The sequence below is a fragment of the Ranitomeya imitator genome, unplaced genomic scaffold (genome assembly GCF_032444005.1).
Source record: "Ranitomeya imitator isolate aRanImi1 unplaced genomic scaffold, aRanImi1.pri SCAFFOLD_141, whole genome shotgun sequence".
NCBI lineage: Eukaryota > Metazoa > Chordata > Amphibia > Anura > Dendrobatidae > Ranitomeya > Ranitomeya imitator.
This window is the reverse complement of record NW_027193435.1, coordinates 134,772-145,138: the sequence shown is the minus strand read 5'-3', so window position 1 is coordinate 145,138 and position 10,367 is coordinate 134,772.

Genomic DNA, 10,367 nt, shown 5'->3' with positions numbered 1-10,367 from the left:
TGTATAGTGTAGGGTATAGAGTGTAGGGTATAGAGTGTAGGGTATAGAGTGTATGGTATAGAGTGTAGGGAATAGAGTGTAGAGTGTAGGGTATAGAGTGTAGGGTATAGAGTGTAGGGTATAGATTGTAGGGTATAGAGTGTAGAGTGTAGGGTATAGAGTATAGGGTATAGAGTGTATGGTATAGAGTGTAGAGTGTAGGGTATAGAGTGTATAGTGTAGGGTATAGAGTTTAGGGTATAGAGTGTAGGGTATAGAGTGTATGGTATAGAGTGTAGGGAATAGAGTGTAGAGTGTAGGGTATAGAGTGTATGGTATAGAGTGTAAAGTATAGAGTGTAGAGTATAGAATGTAGGGTATAGAGTGTAGGGTATAGAGTGTAGGGTATAGAGTGTAAGGTATAGAGTGTAGGGAATAGAGTGTAGAGTGTAGGGTATAGAGTGTATGGTATAGAGTGTAGGGTATAGAGTGTAGAGGGTAGGGTATAGAGTGTAGGGTATAGAGTGTAGGGTGTAGAGTGTAGGGTATAGAGTGTAGGGTATAAAGTGTAGAGTGTAGGGTATAGAGTGTAGGGTATAGCGTGTAGGGTATAGAGTGTAGGGTATAAAGTGTAGGGTGTAGGGTATAGAGTGTAGGGTATAGAGTGTAGGGTATAGAGTGTAGGGTATAGAGTGTAGAGTGTAGGATATAGAGTGTAGAGTGTAGGGTATAGAGTGTAGAGTGTAGGGTATAGAGTGTAGAGTGTAGGGTATAGGGTGTAGGGTATAGAGTGTATTGTATAGAGTGTAGGGTATAGAGTGTAGGGTATAGAGTGTAGAGTGTAGGGATTAGAGTGTAGGGTATAGAGTGTAGGGTATAGAGTGTAGAGTGTAGGGTATAGAGTGTACGGTATAGAGTGTTGGGCTATAGAGTGTAGGGTATAGAGTGTAGGGTATAGAGTGTTGGGTATAGAGTGTAGGGTATACAGTGTAGGGTATAAAGTGTAGAGTGTCGGGTATAGAGTGTAGGGTATAGAGTGTAGGCTATAGAGTGTAGGGTATTGAGTGTAGAGTGTAGGGTATAGAGTGTAGAGTTTAGGGTATAGAGTGTAGGGTATAGAGTGTAGGGTTTAGAGTGTATGGTATAGAGTGTTGGGTATAGAGTGTAGAGTGTAGGGTATAGAGTGTAGGGTATAGAGTGTAGGGTATAGAGTGTATGGTATAGAGTGTACGGTATAGAGTGTAGAGTGTAGGGTATAGAGTGTAGGGTATAGAGTGTAGAGTGTAGGATATAGAGTGTAGAGTGTAGGGTATAGAGTGTAGAGTGTAGGGTATAGAGTGTAGAGTGTAGGGTATAGGGTGTAGGGTATAGAGTGTATTGTATAGAGTGTAGGGTATAGAGTGTAGGGTATAGAGTGTAGAGTGTAGGGATTAGAGTGTAGGGTATAGAGTGTAGGGTATAGAGTGTAGAGTGTAGGGTATAGAGTGTACGGTATAGAGTGTTGGGCTATAGAGTGTAGGGTATAGAGTGTAGGGTATAGAGTGTTGGGTATAGAGTGTAGGGTATACAGTGTAGGGTATAAAGTGTAGAGTGTCGGGTATAGAGTGTAGGGTATAGAGTGTAGGGTATAGAGTGTAGGGTATAGAGTGTACGGTATTGAGTGTAGAGTGTAGAGTGTAGGGTATAGAGTGTAGAGTTTAGGGTATAGAGTGTAGGGTATAGAGTGTAGGGTTTAGAGTGTATGGTATAGAGTGTAGGGTATAGAGTGTAGAGTGTAGGGTATAGAGTGTAGGGTATAGAGTGTATGGTATAGAGTGTACGGTATAGAGTGTAGAGTGTAGGGTATAGAGTGTAGGGTATAAAGTGTAGGGTATAGATTGTAGGGTATAGAGTGTAGAATGTAGGGTATAGAGTATAGGGTATAGAGTGTATGGTGTAGAGTGTAGGGTATAGAGTGTATAGTGTAGGGTATAGAGTGTAGGGTTTAGAGTGTAGGGTATAGAGTGTAGGGTATAGAGTGTAGAGTGTAGGGTATAGAGTGTATGGTATAGAGTGTAGGGTATAGAGTGTAGGGTATAGAGTGTAGGGTATAGAGTGTAGGGTATAGAGTGTAGAGTGTAGGGTATAGAGTTTAGGGTATAGAGTGTATGGTATAGAGTGTAGAGTGTAGGGTATACAGTGTATAGTGTAGGGTATAGAGTGTAGGGTATAGACTGTAGGGTATAGAGTGTATGGTATAGAGTGTAGGGAATAGAGTGTAGAGTGTAGGGTATAGAGTGTATGGTATAGAGTGTAGGGTATAGAGTGTAGAGTATAGAGTGTAGGGTATAGAGTGTAGGGTATAGAATGTATGGTATAGAGTGTAGGGAATAGAGTGTAGAGTGTAGGGTATAGAGTGTATGGTGTAGAGTGTAGGGTATAGAGTGTATAGTGTAGGGTATAGAGTGCAGGGTATAGAGTGTATGGAATAGAGTGTATGGAATATAGTGTACGGTATAGAGTGTAGAGTGTAGGGTATAGAGTGTAGGGTATAGAGCGTAGGGTGTAGGGTATAGATTGTAGGGTATAGAGTGTAGGGTATAGAGTGTAGAGTGTAGGGTATAGAGTGCATGGTATAGAGTGTAGGGTGTAGAGTGTATGGTATAGAGTGTACAGTATAGAGTGTATGGTATAGAGTGTAGAGTGTAGGGTATAGAGTGTAAGGTATAGAGTGTAGGGTATAGAGTGTTGATTGTATGGTATAGAGTGTAGGGTATAGAGTGTATAGTGTAGGGTATAGAGTGTAGCGTGTAGGGTATAGAGTGTAGGGTATAGAGTGTAGGGTATAGAGTATATAGTGTAGGATATAGAGTGTAGGGTATAGAGTGTAGGGTATAGATTGTAGGGTATAGAGTGTAGGGTATAGAGTGTAGGGTATAGAGTATATAGTGTAGGGTATAGAGTGTAGGGTATAGAGTGTAGGGTATAGAGTGTAGGGTATAGAGTGTAGGGTATAGAGTGTAGGGTATAAAGTGTAGAGTGTAGGGTATAGAGTGTAGGGTATAGAGTGTAGGGTATAGAGTGTAGGGTATAGAGTGTAGAGTGTAGGGTGTAGAGTGTAGGGTATAGAGTGTAAGGTATAGAGTGTAGGGTATAGAGTGTATGTTATAGAGTGTAGGGTATAGAGTGTAGGGTATTGAGTGTAGGGTATAAAGTGTAGAGTGTAGGGTATAGAGTGTAGGGTTTAGAGTGTATGTTATAGAGTGTAGGGTATAGAGTGTAGAGTGTAGGATATAGAGTGTAGAGTGTAGGGTATAGAGTGTAGGGTATATAGTGTAGGGTATAGAGTGTAGGGTATAGAGTGTAGGGTATAGAGTGTATGGTATAGAGTGTAGAGTGTAGGGTATAGAGTGTAGAAAGTAGGGTATAGTGTGTAGGGTATAGAGTGTAGAGTGTAGGGTATAGAGTGTAGGGTATAGAGTGTAGATTGTATGGTATAGAGTGTAGGGTATAGAGTGTATAGTGTAGGGTATAGAGTGTAGAGTGTAGGGTATAGAGTGTAGGGTATAGAGTGTTGGGATATAGAGTGTAGGGTATAGAGTGTCGGGTATAGATTGTAGGGTAACGAGTGTAGGGTATAGAGTGTAGGGTTTAGAGTGTATGTTATAGAGTGTAGGGTATAGAGTGTAGAGTGTAGGATATAGAGTGTAGAGTGTAGGGTATAGAGTGTAGGGTATATAGTGTAGGGTATAGAGTGTAGGGTATAGAGTGTAGGGTATAGAGTGTATGGTATAGAGTGTAGAGTGTAGGGTATAGAGTGTAGAAAGTAGGGTATAGTGTGTAGGGTATAGAGTGTAGAGTGTAGGGTATAGAGTGTAGGGTATAGAGTGTAGATTGTATGGTATAGAGTGTAGGGTATAGAGTGTATAGTGTAGGGTATAGAGTGTAGAGTGTAGGGTATAGAGTGTAGGGTATAGAGTGTTGGGATATAGAGTGTAGGGTATAGAGTGTCGGGTATAGATTGTAGGGTAACGAGTGTAGGGTATAGAGTGTAGGGTATACAGTATAGTGTAGGGTATAGAGTGTAGGGTATAGAGTGTAGAGTGTAGGGTATAGAGTGTAGGGTATAGAGTGTAGGGTATAGAGTGTAGGGTATAAAGTGTAGAGTGTAGGGTATAGAGTGTAGGGTATCGAGTGTAGAGTGTAGGGTGTAGAGTGGAGAGTGTAGAGTATAGAGTGTAAGGTGTAGAGTGTAGGGTATAGAGTGTATGTTATAGAGTGTAGGGTATAGAGTGTAGAGTGTAGGGTATAGAGTGTAGGGTATAGAGTGTAGAAAGTAAGGTATATTGTGTAGGGTATAGCGTGTAGGGTATAGAGTGTATGGTATAGAGTGTAGAGTGTAGGGTATAAAGTGTAGAAAGTAGGGTATAGTGTGTAGGGTATAGAGTGTAGAGTGTAAGGAATAGAGTGTAGGGTATAGAGTGTAGATTGTATGGTATAGAGTGTAGGGTATAGAGTGTATAGTGTAGGGTATAGAGTGTAGAGTGTAGGGTATAGAGTGTAGGGTATAGAGTGTTGGGATATAGAGTGTAGGGTATAGAGTGTAGGGTATAGAGTGTAGGGTATAGATTGTAGGGTATAGAGTGTAGGGTATAGAGTGTAGGGTATAGAGTATATAGTGTAGGGTATAGAGTGTAGGGTATAGAGTGTAGAATGTAGGGTATAGAGTGTAGGGTATAGAGTGTAGGGTATAGAGTGTAGGGTATAAAGTGTAGAGTGTAGGGTATAGAGTGTAGAGTGTAGGGTGTAGAGTGGAGAGTGTAGGGTATAGAGTGTAAGGTATAGAGTGTAGGGTATAGAGTGTATGTTATAGAGTGTAGGGTATAGAGTGTAGAGTGTAGGGTATAGAGTGTAGGGTATAGAGTGTAGGGTATAGAGTGTAGGGTATAGAGTGTAGGGTATAGAGTGTAGGGTATAGAGTGTAGAGTGTAGGGTATATAGTGTAGGGTATAGAGTATAGAGTGTAGGGTATAGAGTGTAGGGTATAGAGTATAGAGTGTAGAGTGTAGGGTATAGAGTGTAGAGTGTAGGGTATAGAGTTTAGGCTATATAGTGTATGGTATAGAGTGTAGAGTGTAGGGTATAGAGTGTATAGTGTAGGGTATATTGTGTAGAGTGTAGGGTATAGAGTGTAGGGTATAGAGTGTTGGGATATAGAGTGTAGGGTATAGAGTGTCGGGTATAGATTGTAGGGTAACGAGTGTAGGGTATAGAGTGTAGGGTATACAGTATAGTGTAGGGTATAGAGTGTAGGGTATAGAGTGTAGAGTGTAGGGTATAGAGTGTAGGGTATAGAGTGTAGGGTATAGAGTGTAGGGTATAAAGTGTAGAGTGTAGGGTATAGAGTGTAGGGTATCGAGTGTAGAGTGTAGGGTGTAGAGTGGAGAGTGTAGAGTATAGAGTGTAAGGTGTAGAGTGTAGGGTATAGAGTGTATGTTATAGAGTGTAGGGTATAGAGTGTAGAGTGTAGGGTATAGAGTGTAGGGTATAGAGTGTAGAAAGTAAGGTATATTGTGTAGGGTATAGCGTGTAGGGTATAGAGTGTATGGTATAGAGTGTAGAGTGTAGGGTATAAAGTGTAGAAAGTAGGGTATAGTGTGTAGGGTATAGAGTGTAGAGTGTAAGGAATAGAGTGTAGGGTATAGAGTGTAGATTGTATGGTATAGAGTGTAGGGTATAGAGTGTATAGTGTAGGGTATAGAGTGTAGAGTGTAGGGTATAGAGTGTAGGGTATAGAGTGTTGGGATATAGAGTGTAGGGTATAGAGTGTAGGGTATAGAGTGTAGGGTATAGATTGTAGGGTATAGAGTGTAGGGTATAGAGTGTAGGGTATAGAGTATATAGTGTAGGGTATAGAGTGTAGGGTATAGAGTGTAGAATGTAGGGTATAGAGTGTAGGGTATAGAATGTAGGGTATAGAGTTTAGGGTATAAAGTGTAGAGTGTAGGGTATAGATTGTAGAGTGTAGGGTGTAGAGTGGAGAGTGTAGGGTATAGAGTGGAAGGTATAGAGTGTAGGGTATAGAGTGTATGTTATAGAGTGTAGGGTATAGAGTGTAGAGTGTAGGGTATAGAGTGTAGGGTATAGAGTGTAGGGTATAGAGTGTAGGGTATAGAGTGTAGGGTATAGAGTGTAGAGTGTAGGGTATATAGTGTAGGGTATAGAGTATAGAGTGTAGGGTATAGAGTGTAGGGTATAGAGTATAGCGTGTAGAGTGTAGGGTATAGAGTGTAGAGTGTAGGGTATAGAGTTTAGGCTATATAGTGTATGGTATAGAGTGTAGAGTGTAGGGTATAGAGTGTAGGGTATAGAGTGTAGATTGCATGGTATAGAGTGTAGGGTATAGAGTGTATAGTGTAGGGTATAGAGTGTAGGGTATAGAGTGTATGGTATAGAGTGTTGGGATATAGAGTGTAGGGTATAGAGTGTAGGGTATAGAGTGTAGGGTATAGATTGTAGGGTATAGAGTGTAGGGTATAGAGTGTAGGGTATAGAGTATATAGTGTAGGGTATAGAGTGTAGCGTATAGAGTGTAGAGTGTAGGGTATAGAGTGTAGGGTATAGAGTGTAGGGTATAGAGTGTAGGGTATAAAGTGTAGAGTGTAAGGTATAGAGTGTAGGGTATAGAGTGTAGAGTGTAGGGTGTAGAGTGGAGAGTGTAGGGTATAGAGTGTAAGGTATAGAGTGTAGGGTATAGAGTGTATGTTATAGAGTGTAGGTTATAGAGTGTAGAGTGTAAGGTATAGAGTGTAGGGTATAGAGTGTAGGGTATAAAATTTAGAGTGTAGGGTATAGAGTGTAGGGTTTAGAGTGTATGTTATAGAGTGTAGGGTATAGAGTGTAGAGTGTAGGATATAGAGTGTAGAGTGTAGGGTATAGAGTGTAGGGTATAGAGTGTAGGGTATACCGTGTAGAGTTTAGAGTGTAGAGTGTAGGGTATAGAGTGTAGGGTATAAAGTGTAGAGTGTAGGGTATAGAGTGTATGGTATAGAGTGTAGGGTGTAGAGTGTATGGTATAGAGTGTAGGGTATAGAGTGTAGAGTGTAGGGTATAGAGTGTAGGGTGTAGAGTGTAGGGTATAGAGTGTAGGGTATAGAGTGTAGAGTGTAGGGTATAAAGTGTAGGGTATAGAGTGTAGGGTGTAGAGTGTAGGGTATAGAGTGTAGAGTGTAGGGTATAGAGTGTATGGTATAATGTGTAGGGTATAGAGTGTAGGGTATAGAGTGTAGAGTGTAGGGTATATAGTGTAGGGTATAGAGTATAGAGTGTAGGGTATAGAGTGTAGGTTATAGAGTGTAGAGTGTAGAGTGTAGGGTATAGAGTGTAGAGTGTAGGGTATAGAGTGTAGGGTATAGAGTGTATGGTATAGAGTGTAGGGTATAGAGTGTAGGGTATAGAGTGTAGAGTGTAGGGATTAGAGTGTAGGGTATAGAGTGTAGGGTATAGAGTGTAGAGTGTAGGGTATAGAGTGTAGGGTATAGAGTGTACGGTATAGAGTGTTGGGCTATAGAGTGTAGGGTATAGAGAATAGGGTATAGAGTGTAGGGTATAGAGTGTAGGGTATACAGTGTAGGGTATAAAGTTTTGAGTGTAGGGTATAGAGTGTAGGGTATAGAGTGTAGGGTATAGAGTGTAGGGTATAGAGTGTAGAGTGTAGGGTATAGAGTGTAGAGTTTAGGGTATAGAGTGTAGGGTATAGAGTGTAGGGTTTTAGAGTGTATGGTATAGAGTGTAGGGTATAGAGTGTAGGATACAGAGTGTAGGGTATAGAGTGTATGGTATAGAGTGTACGGTATAGAGTGTAGAGTGTAGGGTATAGAGTGTAGGGTATAGAATGTAGGGTATAGAGTGTATTGTATAGGGTATAGAGTGTATGGTGTAGAGTGTAGGGTATAGAGTGTATAGTGTAGGGTATAGAGTGTAGGGTATAGAGTTTAGGGTATAGAGTGTAGAGTGTAGGGTATAGAGTGTATGGTATAGAGTGTAGGGTATAGAGTGTATGGTATAGAGTGTAGGGTATAGAGTGTAGAGTGTAGGGTATAGAGTGTAGTGTATAGAGTGTAGGTTATAGAGTGTAGAGTGTAGGGTATAGAGTTTAGGGTATAGAGTGTATGGTATAGAGTGAAGAGTGTAGGGTATAGAGTGTATAGTGTAGGGTATAGAGTGTAGGGTATAGAGTGTAGGGTATAGAGTGTATGGTATAGAGTGTAGGGAATAGAGTGTAGAGTGTAGGGTATAGAGTGTATGGTATAGAGTGTAGGGTATAGAGTGTAGAGTATAAAGTGTAGGGTATAGAGTGTAGGGTATAGAGTGTAGGGTATAGAGTGTAGGGAATAGAGTGTAGAGTGTAGGGTATAGAGTGTATGGTATAATGTGTAGGGTATAGAGTGTAGGGTATAGAGTGTAGAGTGTAGGGTATATAGTGTAGGGAATAGAGTATAGAGTGTAGGGTATAGAGTGTAGGGTATAGAGTGTAGAGTGTAGAGTGTAGGGTATAGAGTGTAGAGTGTAGGGTATAGAGTGTAGGGTATAGAGTGTATGGTATAGAGTGTAGGGTATAGAGTGTAGGGTATAGAGTGTAGAGTGTAGGGATTAGAGTGTAGGGTATAGAGTGTAGGGTATAGAGTGTAGAGTGTAGGGTATAGAGTGTAGGGTATAGAGTGTACGGTATAGAGTGTTGGGCTATAGAGTGTAGGGTATAGAGTATAGGGTATAGAGTGTAGGGTATAGAGTGTAGGGTATACAGTGTAGGGTATAAAGTTTAGAGTGTAGGGTATAGAGTGTAGGGTATAGAGTGTAGGGTATAGAGTGTAGGGTATAGAGTGTAGAGTGTAGGGTATAGAGTGTAGAGTTTAGGGTATAGAGTGTAGGGTATAGAGTGTAGGGTTTTAGAGTGTATGGTATAGAGTGTAGGGTATAGAGTGTAGGATACAGAGTGTAGGGTATAGAGTGTATGGTATAGAGTGTACGGTATAGAGTGTAGAGTGTAGGGTATAGAGTGTAGGGTATAGAATGTAGGGTATAGAGTGTATTGTATAGGGTATAGAGTGTATGGTGTAGAGTGTAGGGTATAGAGTGTATAGTGTAGGGTATAGAGTGTAGGGTATAGAGTTTAGGGTATAGAGTGTAGAGTGTAGGGTATAGAGTGTATGGTATAGAGTGTAGGGTATAGAGTGTATGGTATAGAGTGTAGGGTATAGAGTGTAGAGTGTAGGGTATAGAGTGTAGTGTATAGAGTGTAGGTTACAGAGTGTAGAGTGTAGGGTATAGAGTTTAGGGTATAGAGTGTATGGTATAGAGTGAAGAGTGTAGGGTATAGAGTGTATAGTGTAGGGTATAGAGTGTAGGGTATAGAGTGTAGGGTATAGAGTGTATGGTATAGAGTGTAGGGAATAGAGTGTAGAGTGTAGGGTATAGAGTGTATGGTATAGAGTGTAGGGTATAGAGTGTAGAGTATAGAGTGTAGGGTATAGAGTGTAGGGTATAGAGTGTAGGGTATAGAGTGTAAGGTATAGAGTGTAGGGAATAGAGTGTAGAGTGTAGGGTATAGAGTGTATGGTATAGAGTGTAGGGTATAGAGTGTAGTGGGTAGGGTATAGAGTGTAGGGTATAGAGTGTAGGGTGTAGAGTGTAGGGTATAGAGTGTAGGGTATAGAGTGTAGAGTGTAGGGTATAAAGTGTAGGGTATAGAGTGTAGGGTGTAGAGTGTAGGGTATAGAGCGTAGAGTGTAGGGTATAGAGTGTATGGTATAATGTGTATGGTTTAGAGTGTAGAGTGTAGGGTATAGAGTGTAGGGTACAGAGTATAGAGTGTAGGGTATAGAGTGTAGGGTATAGAGTTTAGGGTATAGAGTGTATGGAATAGAGTGTATGGTATAGAGTGTAGGGTGTAGAGTGTAGGGTATAGAGTGTAGAGTGTGGGGTATAGAGTGTAGAGTGTAGGGTATAGAGTGTATGATATAGAGTGTAGGGTATAGAGTGTATGGTATAGATTGCAGGGTATAGAGTGTAGGGTATAGAGTGTAGGGTATAGAGTGTAGAGTGTAGGGTGTAGAGTGGAGAGTGAAGGGTATAGAGTGCAAGGTATAGAGTGTAGGGTATAGAGTGTATGTTATAGAGTGTAGGGTATAGAGTGTAGAGTGTAGGGTATAGAGTGTAGGGTATAGAGTGTAGGGTATAGAGTGTAGGGTATAGAGTGTAGGGTATAAAATGTAGAGTGTAGGGTATAGAGTGTATGGTATAATGTGTAGGGTATAGAGTGTAGGGTATAGAGTGTAGAGTGTAGGGTATATAGTGTAGGGTATAGAGTATAGAGTGTAGGGTATAGAGTGTAGGGTATAGAGTGTAGA